Genomic DNA, 14,909 nt, shown 5'->3' with positions numbered 1-14,909 from the left:
CAACACTAGGCAGCACTTGCTCCACATAGCTAATCTGCATATGCATTCTGATTGGTCCAATTGTCACATGTTCCTACCTGGCCAATAACAGAGCTCTGAAGGACCTTCATCACATGCACTGTCTCAGCCAATAGATTCCCCCCCCCCCATAGCTGGTGAACAGCTCCCCAGATATAGTAGAGCTGAATGTGTCACCAGTCCCCAGATGTAACAAAGCTGAATGTGTCACCACCACCCAGATGTAGCAGAGCTGAATGTGTCACCACCACCCAGATGTAGCAGAGCAGAATGTGCCACCACCACCCAGATGTAGCAGAGCAGAATGTGTCACCAGCCACCAGATGTAGCAGAGCAGAATGTGTCACCAGCCACCAGATATAGCAGAGCTGCATGTGTCACCCCCCCCCCCCCCCCCCTTGAATGTGTCCCCAGTCCTCAGATGTAACAGAGCTAAATGTGTCCCCACCCCCTCAAATGTAGCAGAGCTGGATGTGTCACCCTCTAGCAGGGCTGAAGGTGTCAAACAGATGGGAATGGATGGGGCAGAAAGCATACCCCCTTGTAACTTGTGTCTGGCCCTCCTCCTCTCCAGGCTCAGAAGACATGGGGAGGGACAGTCAGATGCTGATGGAGAAGAGAGGGAGAGCAGTGCTTACTGTAGGTGAGGACTAGGCCAGGCCCCCACCCCCGCTCAGTCCCAGTGCATTCAGTCCAGCAGCAGCTACAGGATCTATATGTCTGTGTGGCCCAATGCTACAAGCAGCTGTAATAAGTATAGTAATTGACTGTTAGGGTGGGTTCACACTGAGGAATTCTCTGCTGAGTTTATCGGCGAGAATTCCTCAGTGTGAACCCACCCTTATAAGCAAACAGCAGTATATTAGATAATGTGCACTGCCTTACATAGAGAGTGTCTGCAGTCAGGAGCTTCACTGGGCAGGGGGAGGTAACAAGAAGAAATGTGGGAGACATTAGCAGCAGGGGGCTGGCTCTGGCTGGAATAGCATGCTGGTCCATGTAGTATGAGACAGTGGGTGGGCACAATATGAGAACCAGGAAGTGAAGAGAAGATGCCTGGATAGAAAAGACTCCACCGTGGCCCCAAAGAAGAGCGGATTGCTGCCAAACTTGCCAGGGAGACTGTTTTTTTTCTTTTGTTTTTTTCATTAGTGTTGAACATCCTCTTTGAACTTAAAAAAAAAAAAGAATGTTTTTAAATCAAGTGATGTAAAAAAGTTATACAGATTTTAAAATTACTTTTATTTTAAAATATATACTCTTCTAGTACTTATCAGCTATTGTATGTCCTGCAGGAAGTGGCAAACTCTTTCCATTATGACAAAGTGTTCTCTGCTGCCACCTCTGTCCATGACAGGAACGGTCCAGAGCAGGAGAGGTTTTCTATAGGGATTTGCTTCTGCTCTGGACAGTTCCTGACATGGACAGAGATGGCAGCAGAGAGCACTGTGTCAGACTGGAGAGACTACACCACTTCCTGCTGCAGCTGATATGTACTCAAAGACTGTTGTACTTTTTAAATAAAAGTAATATAAAAAACTGTTTTTTTTTCTTTCTCTTGAGTTCCCCTACAAATCCCAGGTACCTGTATTGATGTATTTCATGATTTGTTTTACATTATATAGTTTTAAGTTTTTTTGTTTGTCTATCAATCACTTAAAAACATTGTATGGTAGCACCGTAAATGAGATGAAGAAGATACAGCTTTCTCTTAGACAAAGAAAGATGTGTTTTTACCACTAAATGATATTTCTAAACCATCTCCCCCCACCATACCCAGCATGCACAGCACTTGTTTCTATTGTCATTCTAATGCTCCTCCCAGAACTTCCTTGACATTGACTTACCCAGATTAGTTTCCAATTTTGCAAAAAAAAATTATTTCTGAACCAAACTTTTTGCCAAGTTCGGAGAGGTTTGTCGCCGCTCATTTAAAAAAAAATAAAAAATAAAAAAATGAACATATTCTCACCTGTCTGTGGTCCTCACGCTGTCTCCTAGTGGCTCTCTGGTCCCGGCCCAGTGTCTTCTGTGGTTAAGGCCTGCTCAGCCAATCACTGGCTGATTAGAACAGGGTTGTCACTCTTGTCTCAGGAGTGCCAGCCCTCTCGGCCAATCACAGGCCATGGTGCCGCCTTGTCCTAGTCAGCCTGCGGCTGAGCAAGCCTTCACCGTAGAAGACGCCGGGTCGGGACTGGAGAAGAAGGATCTTATGGGACCGCAGACATGTAAGTGTAAGGAGCCGTCTTTAGAAACCACATTATGGCTATGTTCACATGTAGTATGAGACCGGCCGTTCCGTGACCAGTTAAAAGATCATCCCGGCCGGTACTGCAGTACCGTCCGGATGATCTTTAGCGCTGCAGAGTTCTGAGCCGGGCCCATCTGTGCACACCCGCATCAGAACTCCCCACAGCACACAATGGAGCGAGCGGCCAAAGCCGCATGCTCCATTGTGTGCACTGACAGGGTGACATGTCCGTTTTCCTACAGCGCCTCTAGAGATCTTGACCGGAGTGTATACTATGGGGGACATGTAATAAAAGGCGAAAATTAAGACGAAAATTTTTTAGGTGCAGATGGGGCAGATTGGCATAAAAATATTCATAAAGGTTATTTTTGAAAAAAAAAATGTTTGCATCGGCCCCATCTGCGCCACTTTCACCAGTGGGGCGTAGAGGGGGCGTTACGGGGCGTGCGGCAGCCTGCAAAGGGGGCGCGGCCTCTGTGTGCGCCGCATTTATCACTTTTCCGGCTGAAAAATTATGCTGAAACCTATGCCAGCTCACACGGATGGGCTCTGTGCACTTGGGATTTATGCTGAGGCAGTGCGCCTCTACATAAATCCCCTGAGCTCCGGGGACATTTGTAAGCCAGACGTAAAAAAACCGCAGACTTCATAAATGTCCCCCTGTGTGTATACACTCCGGCCAGGATTCCATAGACAGCAAGGTAACGTATATTTTCATATTAATCACGGCCATTGTTGCAATCGACAACAACGGCCGTACTTTTACGAAAAAATACGTTGTGTGAACATGGCCTAAAACAGCTAAAAAACCTGCAGTGGTTTAGCTGTTTTATTGTGGTTCATTAAAATTTGATTGAGCACGAACCCAAACTTTACATTAAAGTACAAACTGACAAACACCATCACATATAACACTATTAAAAAGAAAATCAGGTATTTACCTGTAGAAAATTCTATTGGTGTGAACTGGAAAAGTAAAGAGGTGGTGCAGCAGTTTCAATGCAGTACAGTAGAGATAAAGGTGGGTGGTTTAATTATTTGACCGGTGACTGAGCAAACATGGAATGAGGCCAGACATGTAGCTGTTATCACCTGACTAACCCATATATTTTAACTCTTAACTTAGCAGAACGCTTTTGTCAAATGTTACATGGAAAAATTCTGCTGTCTCACACGGCTTAAAGTGGTTTTCGCGAATTATAATATTGACAGCTAGATTATCCAGCTCAGTTCCATTAACCCTTGGGGGACACAATCAGTTTTGGCGTTTATGACATGGCCACATTTTTCAAATATGACATATGTCACTTTAAGCTTCAATAACTTTGGAATGCTTTTATAGATCCTTGTGATTCCAAGATTTTTGTGTGTGTGTGTGTGTGTGTGTGTGTGTGTGTGTGTGTGTGTGTGACATATTCTACTTTATGTTAGTGGTAAATTTGTAGAATTTTTTTTGTCCAAAATGTTGTGAAAAATTTAAAAGAAAATAGCATTTCTCCACATTTGTCTCTGTCAATTAGGACAATAGTAGTACTACATAAATGATTTATTAATTCATATCTAGAGCATGTCTACTTTACAGTATATTAACAGAATTTGGTGAACAAGCTTTTACTTTTTTCGGATGGTAGAGGCCGTAAATGTTTAGTAACAATTTTCAAATTTTTCATGAAAATTTCAAACTGAGAAATTCTTTAGGCACCAGTTCCGTTTTGGAGTATATTTTCGAGACCTGTATACTAGAAACCCGCATTATTTACTCCATTTTGAAATCTTCACCCATTTAAGTATTCAAATTGACATTCATTCAGTTTTTTAACCCTTTGAGCTTTTCACAGGAATAACTGCAAAGTAAGGGGCCTATTCCACAGAGCGATAATTGGCCAAATCGGCCCGATTCGGCCAATTATCGCTCTGTGGAATAGAGACAACGATCAGCCGATGATCGTGTCATCAGCTGATCGTTCATTTAGGGGCAAACCTAAAATCAGTCGCCACCCCGATGATACTTTACCTATCCAGGCTGCAGGTCTTCTCCTGCACTCCTTCTCCTGGTCCCGTGAGCAGCAGCAGCAGCAGCAGCTTCGGAGCGGCCTGTCTGAGCTGACAGACCGCTCAGCCAATCACTTGCCGGGACCGCCGCAGCCAGTGATTGGCTGAGCGGTCTATCAGTTCAGACAGGCCACAGCGAAGCTGTTGCTGCACATGGGACCAGGAGAAGAATCGCAGAAGACCTTCAGCCTGGATAGGTAAAGTATAATCTTTTTAAATTGTCGCCCGCCCGATGCGCACCACTATTCCACGTAGCGATGGCGGGGTGGCGACCGATTTTAGGTTTGCCAAAGATTTTAGACCATGGAATAGGCCCAATAAACGAGCCCTCGTTTACATTGTTGATCGGGCCCTGGACGGCCCTTGTAATAGGACCCTAAGAATGAAAAGTTCAAATTAGCATTTTCTTTGCAGAGATTTCATTTGTATTTTTTACCATACCAATTACCATTACCGATCCACCAATGCCAGCAATTACCGATGCTGGACCCCCTTTGGGGGTCCAGTGGCAGTTACACTAAACTGTCAGCCATCAGCTGACAATTTTTTTTTTCTTTAAGTTTTTTATTTTTAAAATTTAACCCCTTAACGACCGCGGGCGTAAGTGTGAGCCCCCAAAACCCGTGCCTTAACGCAAATGGGCGTACATAGCAGGCCATCCTAGCTTGTCGGCACGGGGGGTGATTAACCCCCCCCCCCCCCCCCCCCCCCTGTGCTGACGATCGCTGTGCTGACGATCTGCAATTCAGATCAGCCATTAGCAGCGATCTTCAGCTTTCCGGGTCATCGGTGACCCGGTGACCCGGACAGCAATGGTGGTCGGTGCTGTCCGAGGACGGCACCGACCGCCATTACTGTTAAAAGTAATGGTGGCCATGGTGCCACATCCCATAAGTGCCCAAAGAAAGGGTTAAATACCTGCTGGGGACACCTCAGCTAGGTAGCTGACATGTCCCCAGCAGGTATTGACCCATACTCACCAGATCCTGATGTCCCGATCGCGTCTTCCCGGTCCCGATCGCTTCTTCCGGGTCCGCAGCGTAATCTCTTCCTTCGGCGTCTTCGGCTTTTTTCGTCATTCCGGTTCGGAGATCTTCGTCTCCCCTCGGCTTCAAACTTCGTCTTTTTTCAGAATTTTCGTTCTACTGCCCCCTAGCGGCTGATAAGTGTATATAATACACTTATCAGTAACTATAGGGCTGTAGAAAGTTTTTTTTTTTATTTTTTATTTTCCTCACCCTATCACCGCTGAGTGCTAATCAGCATTGCACATAAGTGCGCCGCTGATTAGCAACTCCTCCCTTTTGGGGTAGGGTGTTTTTTTCTATATCCTACAGCCACGGTCTGCTGATAAGTGCCGCACATAAGTGCGGCATTTATCAGCAACTCCTTTCTTGGAGTAGGTTTCTTTTTTTTACTTTATGTGTAAAAAAAAACATGTAAAAACACTACACTACACCACATTACATGAAATAAAGTTTTACACTACATCAGTACACATTTACATACCCCATATACTGGTCCCCGTATAAATATGGCCCCCAGGGTGTTTTCGGCGTCGGACGCATACGTTATTATTGCCTCCGACCTTGCCTCCGATCCTTCTTTCCTCCATTCATCCTCATCATCCTCATCATCCAGTGACGTGTCTGGGGGTAGCGTAGCGTACGCTGCCCCCCAGACATGTCTTTTCTGCCAGTACCATCCCAATAAGAGATGACGGTATGGCGTGAAATTCTACAAACTCTGAGAGTACCTCAGGGTACACTTACAAATTTAGGGTAGGTGCATACTGTGGAATGGCGAAGGATAACCCTTTGTGCATTCCGCAGCTGGCACCCGCCGTCGGACTGATGCAGGCGCATGTCTCTACCCGTGTCATAGACTCCATCCTATGCACAGGCGGATTCCGTCGTCTGTCCAAAGAATGAACACATTCATTCTTTGCACAGAGGGCGGAATCCGCCCGTGCATGGAATGGAGTGTGACACGAGCGGAGATGTGAGCCCGCATCAGTCCACTGGCGGGTGCCAGCTGCGGAATGCACAAAGGGTTATCCTTTGCCATTCCGCAGTGTGCAGGTACCCTTAGAGTGTATAAAGGAAGGGACACCCGAATCAGCCCCCACAATGCCCCCCCCCCATCCTCAGAGTTAGTGGGAAGATCGTTAGGGAACTGATCTTCCCACTGCTGGATAAAGGTTACCACCTGTACGGGGTTACCTATACCAACACCCCCTCTTCCGAACCGTCGCTGTCCGAGCTACTGTAGCTTGTGACACGATCCGTAAATATCAGAAGCAGTAATAGAGCCCTAATATTTAGCAGCCATGGAGCGGACCCAGCGTTTCTGGATATAAGGGACCCCGTATCGCACCAGGACAACATTTTCCAGGTGACGTCCCCCACACTGGAAAACAGGAGACCCCAGAAGAAGTGCAGAGTGTGGCGTAACAGGGGGATCAGGAAGGACACCTTTTTCCAGTGTGACACCTGTCCTGATCACCCCGGCCTCTGCATACAGGATCGCTTCAAGGCGTATCACACGTCATTGGGGTTCCACATTTTATAAATTCTGTCCCTTTTTCCTATTTCAGGAGTCACGTTGATCCAGGGATTATTCTGATCGCCATTATGGAGTCAGGAAGGAATTGTTTCCCAGTGATGAGGCTACTGTCGTGTGCCTCACAAGGTTTTTTTTGTCTTCCTCTGGATCAACACAGGTTGAATTTGATGGACACCTGTCATTTTCAACCTTATAAACTAATAATTGGCCTAATACCCCCAAATAAATTAATAATTGTCCCTTTTTCCCAGCTAAATAGGTATGGCTGTCATTCCCATTAGAGACTTGCCATGATGCAATTACAAAGCCTCTGTGCTGCCAGGACAGTAGAAACTCCCCACAAGTGACCCCATTCTGGAAACTACACCCCATAAGTAATCTAACAAGGGGTTCAGTGGGGATATGGCCCCCTGGTGACGGGCACATTTGTGCCGTGAAAATGAAAAAAATTGTATTTTTTATTTTTACACCACATGTTTTACATATGTGCCCGTCACCAGTGGGGTCCATATACTCACTGCACCTCTTGTTAGATTCCTTATTGGGTGTAGTTTCCATAATGGGGTCACTTGTGGGGGATTTCTACTGTCCTGGCAGCACAGGAGCTTTGTAAATGCGACATGGCCTCCATCCTCCATTCCATCCTCTAAATGGCGCTCTGTCCCTTTGGTGGCTTGCCCTGTGCCCATATGGCATATTATGTCCACATGTGGGGTATTTTCGTACTCAGGGGAAATTACCCTACACGTTTTTTATTCATTTTCTTTTTTAACCCCTTGTGGAAATGGAAAAAAGGCTAGACCAACATTTAATGTAAAAAAAAAATAATTTTTACACTAAATGATTGATCTTGTCTTGATTTTTTCATTTTCACAAGGGGTTAAAAGATAAAAACTCAAAATGTGTAGAGAAATTTCATCTGAGTTCAGAAATACCCAACATGTGGAAATAAAGCGGCATGCAGGTGCAGGGTAAGCCAGGTAAGGGTAGGAGCGCCATTTAACTTTTGGAGGCTGGAATGGATTTCGAGGGCCATGTTGCATGTAAAAGGCCTCTGTGTTGCCAGGACAGTTGAAACCCCCCACAAGTGACCCCATTATGGAAACTACACCCCTCAGGGAATATAACAATGGGGGTAGTGAGCATATGGACCCCACTGGAGACAGGCACAAATGTGGAACAATGTGGCGTTAAAATGAAATGTTACATTGCTCGCTGCACCCCTTGTTAGATTCCTTGAGGGGTGTAGTTTCTAGAATGGGGTCACTTGTGGGGGGTTTCAAGTGTTTTGGCAACACGAGGGCTCTGTAAATGCGACATGACGCTTGAAATCCATTCCAGTGAAATCCAGCTTCCATAAGCCAGTTGGCGCTCTTTCCCTTTGGAGGCTCGTCCTGCGCCCGCTTGGCACTTTATGTCCACATATGGGGTATTTCCGTACTCAGGAGAAACTGCGCTACATGTTTTTGGGGTTGTTATTCCTTTTATCCCTTTGTGAAAATGAAAAATTGAAGGCTAGAACCTGTGGGGTCCAAATGCTCACCGCACCCCTTGTTACATTCCTCGAGGGGTGTAGTTTTCTAAATGGTGTCCCTTTAAAGGTGTTTCTTATGTTTTGGCACCTCAGAGCCTCTGCCAACCTGAAGTGGTACAGTCAAAAATGACCAAATATAAACAGAGGCATTGAAATTCACTAGGCGCTCCCTTATATCTGAGGCTTGTGGTTGCGTCAAATAGCGCATTAGGGCCACATATGGGGTATTTCTATAAACTGCAGAAACGGGGCAAACAATATTGGGGTACATTTCTTTGGTAATAGGTTTATAATTATGAAAGATATTGGATTACAATAAAATCTCTGCACAGAAAACTAAAATTTTCAAATTTCTTACACACTTAGCTTTTATTTCTGTGACTCTCCTAAAGGGTTAAAAAACTTTCTGGATGTGCTTTTGCAGAGATTGGGGGGTGCAGTTTCTGAAATAGGGTGCTTTGTGGGGCTTTATAACATACAGCCCCCTGAAATACACTTTAAACCTGAAAAGGTCCCTAAAAATATCTGATTTTGAAATTTTACTGAAAATTTGGAAATTTGCTGCTAATGTTTTAAGCTTCCTATTGTCTAAAAAAAAAGAAAGATAGTTTAATAAATGCCGCCAACATAAAGTATTAAAGCTATTTAATATATAACTTATGTGGCATAACCATTTTCTGTATAAGCAAAAAAGTTTCAAAGTTGGAAAAATGCAAATTTTTCACGTTATTTTCGATTTTTTCATAAAGATTCGTTATAAGTAACGACTCCAGTTTACCAGAAATGTGAAGTACAATATGTCACGAGAAAACAGTCTCAAAATCAAACGGATAGGTAAAAGCATCCCGAAGTTATTAATGAATAAAGTGACACAGGTCATATTCATAAAATTTGCCTCGGCCGTTAAGGCGTAACTGTTATTTTAGGGTCATTTTTCTGAAAACATTAAATATACACAGTTCAAGCGATTTTAAGAAACTCTGTAATAGGTTTTATGTACTAAAAGAGTTTCCTTCTGGACTGAAAAAGCAATCTCCCAGCCTCCCCCCTCACATCACAAGAAGCAGGATTTCTGTCTCCATTATGTGGCTATGGAGAGGGGAGGGGCTGTTAGGAGTGACTGAGCACGGAGCAGTCCTGCACAGCACAACACCCTGCAATCTTCTCTCAGTAAGTTCATAGATAAGCACTGACCTTTCTGAGACCTGAATCCAGCGATTTAGGTGCCCAGAGAGTCTACAAACAGCTGACCTTCATGTCACCTCTTCCTGCTCCCTCATCTCCCTCAGCCCCTCCCCCCCTTCATAGGCTTACAATGGAGAGAGCAGAACCCGTCTTCACTGGCTTCTCTGTAATGAAGACGGATTTGCCTGATAATGCACAGATAAGAAGTCAGGGGGGAGGCTGGGAGATTGCTTCTTGAGTACAGAAGGAGGCTTTTTTGGCTGATGAAACCTATTACAGAGTTTCTAAAAATCGCTTAAACTACTGATTTCTGCAATAAAAAAAAAAACATGACAGTTACACTTTAACCCTTTAAGGACATGGCCCATTTTCGTTTTTACGTTTTCGGTTTTTCCTCCTTGTGTTTAAAAGGTCATAGCACTTGCATTTTTCCATCTAGAAACCCACATGACCCCTTATTTTTTGCGTCACTAATTGTACTTTGCAATTACAGGCTGAATTTTTGCATAAAGTACACTGCGAAACCAGAAAAAAATTCGAAGTGTGGTGAAATTGAAAAAAAAAAAGCATTTCTTTTATTTGGGGGAAATGTGTTTTTACGCCATTCACCCTGGGGTAAAACTGACTTGTTATGCATATTCCTCAAGTCGTTACGATTAAAACGATATCTGATGGCCTGTAAAAAATTCAAACCGTTGTTAACCAATATACGTTCCTTAAAATCGCTCCATTCCCAGGCTTATAGCGCTTTTATCCTTTGGTCTATGGGGCTGTGCGAGGTGTCATTTTTTGCGCCATGATGTGATCTTTCTATCGGTACCTTGATTGCCCATATACGTCTTTTTGATCGCTTTTTATTACATTTTTTCTGGATTTGATGCGACCAAAAATGCGCAATTTTGCACTTTGGGATTTTTTTGCGCTGACGCCGTTTACCGTACGAGATCAGGAATGTGATTAATTAATAGTTCGGGCGATTACGCACGCGGCGATAGCAAACATGTTTATTTATTTATTTATTTGTTTACTTTTATTTAAAATCTGGGAAAAGGGGGGTGATTCAGACTTTTATTAGGGGAGGGGGCTTTTTACTATAAACAACACTTTTTTTTTTTTTTTTACACATATACTAGAAGCCCCCCTAGGGGACTTCTAGTATATACACTGTGATCTCTCATTGAGATCTCTGCAGCATAGATATGCTGCAGAGATCCATGAGATCGGCACTCGTTTGCTTTCGGCTGCTGCAGCCGAAAACGAACGAGTGCCGAGCCGAGGACGGCGCCATCTTGGACGCGTCCCCGGCCGGCATCAGTAACGGAGATCGCTCCTCCGGGACAAGGTCCCGGAGGAGCGATCTCCCCCACTAGACCCCAGGGAAACGTTGCCTCCGGTAATCGGAGGCAGCTGTCAACTTTGACAGCTGCCTCCGATTAGCTAATTAGCGGGCACGGCGATCAGACCGTGCCCGCTAATAGCGGCGGTCCCGGGCTACACGCGGCACCCGGGATCGCGGCACTTCAAAGCGGGGCCGCCGCGCGGCCCCGCTTTGAAGTGCAAGTGAGGACATAGGACGTACCGGTACGTCCTATGTCCTTAAGAGGTTAAGGCCATTTTAGACCTGGTCCTTAAGTGGTTAAACAACATCCATGCCATATACAAAATATAAACACAAACATTCTTTTTGTCCCTGGCTTCTGGCTCTTGCTCTGTTCACACATGGCATTTAAAGGGGTACTACAATGGAAAAAAAATCTTTCAAATCAAATGTTGTCAAAAAGTGCCAGAGATGTGTAATTTACTTCTATTAGAAAGTCTCCAGTCTTCCAGTACTTATCAGCTGCTGTATGTCCTGCAGGAAGTGGGGTATTTTTTCCCATTCTGACACAGTGCCACCTCTGACCATGTCAGGAACTGTCCAGGAACTGTTCTTCTTAGAAAAACCTGTCATACTATCCTGACTAGAAAGAATACACCACTTTCTACATACAGTAGCTGATAAGTACTGGAAAACCTGAGATTTTTTTTAATAGAAGTAAATTACAAATCTCTGGCACATTCTGGCAACAGTTGAATTTTTTTTTTCTTTTTGCTGGAGTACCTCTTTAATCAGTGTTCATAATACATGTTGCCATGATTTTGCAGTGAATCACGTAATCACAGTAAAATAGCAATAGTAAAATCTCAGCAAAAACAGCACGATTTCACCATGATTGCATCATTTATGGCAAAATCACATAATTAATGCCAATTAAAAGCCATGTGTGAACATAGAGGAATAGCTGCTGTGACTATTTCTTGCACGCAGTGACAATCTGGCCTTTACTGAACTGTAACTGAAATCCCATTTTCAAAGCACACTGTCCCTGCCTACTTGCTAGATCTGTCCTAGACAGCAGTCCCCAACTAGGCGACGTTCCCTACACTGAATAAGTGCAGGGTCTATCAGAGGTAAAATAGTGCACAGTCAAAGTCAGAAACTAGCTGGACTAGGCAAGTATGGATAAGCCAAAAACATAAAAACAGAGCAGTCCAAATACCATAACAAGCCAGATGTCAGAACTATGGAATAACAAATTTATTAAAAATTTGGTTGGCCAGGTTGGCAAATTTTTGGCCAAAAAATCTAACCTAACTAATAACACTAAAAATGATTAATAATTATTTAGCTGTTTTAGTGCAGTTTTTGTGTCCAACTTCCCTGTCCACGCTCTACTGGTGTCACTGGCTACGGAGTTGTCACATCTCAGTCAGTTATTGGCTGAGCGGGCTGAAGGCACGGGGACAGAGAAGAGGACACTGGGGGAGCACAGACAGGTGAGCATAAATTTTTGCGTGAATTTTAAAACGAAGTGTGCAAAAACTTGCTTAGAAAAGTAAGCAAATTTTTGCAAACGTTGCAGCAAATCCAGCTTCACCCATCCCTAGTCCGAACCTAGAAAGCAACGCCAGGAAACTAAATCAGAGCTGAAGACAAAAGCAATTAACAAGCTGGGGTCATACACATACAGTTGGGTTGTTGTCAGAAAACAAGCAAACGGTCAAGAACAAAGAAAAATGCACGGAGGAATAAATGCCAGTGATGAGGGACAACTAAAAACCACGGGCAGTTATGAGAAACTAGCATAAATCTTCCATCTAATATCACTCCTTTGATCGGCCCGATGCTCCAGTGTTCCTAATAGGTCCCACCACTCATGCTGTGCGGGAGGAGACATGGAAGGCAGAGAAGCACATGCAGGTAAGTCCCTTACACTTATTGAGTCAGTATGTACTTATTTTAATGTTACAACGATGTTTAGGAGAGACACAAAACTCAGACTGCCCAATAGTTTTAAATTTCCACAATTCCACCACAATTGGTGAGGTCCTGGCATCCTCTTGGTCTGTCAGATGAGGCCCAGGCATAAGTTTGCTTTGTTTGGTGAGACTCCAGTAGAAAAAAAATCAGCGCAAAAGAGTAATAGTGAGTTATGTAATGAAGAGATAAGGATACTATTATTACAGTTAGTAAAGTCATGTGAATGCTTCTACCAGAAGGGTCACATGCTAAGTACTTTTTCTAGCGATAAGGAATGTACAATACTAGAACTAGCAAAAGGGATCACACCTTGTAAAATGATGTAAAAGGGAAGCAATATATCTGTCATGAATGTGCCTGTGCCGAACTCCATGCGCCCCTTGGCTCGTGCTGCGCGGCTAAGATGGTGCTGATATTCAGTGTTTTTGTATGTTTGTGCAGTAACCTGAACCCTGTCTGAACACTGGCCTATTTCTAGTATTGTGTTCAGCCCCACCCGTCTGCTGTGTGCTCTGGCTATTAAGGAGTTACACTGCTGCCAGTTCTGATCCGCAGGTGATTCTATTTGGAACCAGGGGCCTTGTCCAATAGGGGGCTGGAACTGTCTCCTGGTTCCTTATAAGTGTTTTGCTGAGGCTCATTCTAGTGCCGGATATTGAGCTTGACTCTGCCTGCTTGTGTTTCTGATTTATTCTGTCTTTTCTCTGACCCTTCTGCCTTGTTTTCTGACCATCCTTGCTAGCTGCCTGCCCCTGACCATATTGCTTGTTTTTTTACTCTGCTTATAGGATTGTGATTTTGTACTTTTGCTGCCCGATTGTTGTTACCCCGATTGTCGACTATTCTTCATTGTGTTTTGTCTGTCTGTCTTGTCTTTGTGTCCCACCTAGCCAGTGCAGGGACTGCCGCCCAGTTGCTCGCCGCCATCTTAGGGCGGATTGTGGCAAGTAGGTAGAGGACAGTGGGCGGGGCTGAGCTTAGGGTCTACTGTCTGTCTGCCATCTTGTCTGTCTTAGCGACCAGTCCTGACAATATCACTTGCTACTTTAACTCGTGTTATACCCTAATAGAAATACTACATTTGATATAAAAGGTTTACTGGAGGATAAAAGAAAACTAAAATAAACATCACTAGTGGAAGGACAATTCTATTTCTGAAGAAACTTATTAATACCACTGCCGTAAAACATTTTTTTAAAAAAATCATGATTAAGAGTATTTGGCTTTATTTAGGTCTACAAAACTCCAAGAAAATGAAATGTAATGTAAATGTAATGTAAATATTTAGGAGGTTTGTCGGTTCCACATTTTGATTAATTTTTTTCAGATACCTTGCTCATGGGTAACATTTACTATAATATGAGCAGCATCAAGAAAAGGAAAAGGGGACCGTAATGGGATTCTTATCCTCCCCAGTGATCATTCAAGTCCAGCCTACTTGGTTTATGAATATATGTACAAAACTAAACAAGCGGACAAGTAAAAATCTGTGCATTTTTTGTCTGAATTCCATATGTAGACGAAAATGGACTGGATAGTCAATGAGATTATTACTAACATGTTCCTGGCAGCAATTTGACGTGTTTTAGTTTACTTTTCCTGTTGGTTTAGTGTTCTGACAAATTTACCAAAAGTGTCCAACACAGTTTTTCCAAAAACCTGACAAATCCACCATTTTTGTCCAAAAATCTCCACCAGAACAAGGGGCAGAGCCCCGTAATGGCCGTAGCCTCAGGAAAGGCATCCTGCACCCTATGCCATCCCCTCCCTGCATGAAGTCGATATAACAAATAAAGCTTGAGCCCATCTACTACAGCGGTGAGTGCAGAATTTTCTTCTCTTCCAGTTATACATTTGAGAAGTTATATTTTCCTAAATTGCCATTCAATAAATCTATACCAGAAGATGTTATCTCAAGGGAAAAAAAAGTTAGCTTCACACTGCCTTAAAATCTTGGAAAAATTGCAACAAAAACTTTTTGGAAAAACACCAGCAACCAGATG

Source organism: Dendropsophus ebraccatus, chromosome 6 (assembly GCF_027789765.1).
Source record: "Dendropsophus ebraccatus isolate aDenEbr1 chromosome 6, aDenEbr1.pat, whole genome shotgun sequence".
NCBI classification, from domain to species: Eukaryota; Metazoa; Chordata; class Amphibia; order Anura; family Hylidae; genus Dendropsophus; species Dendropsophus ebraccatus.
The sequence above is the reverse complement of the archived record's forward strand: the minus strand, read 5'-3'. Positions refer to the sequence as shown.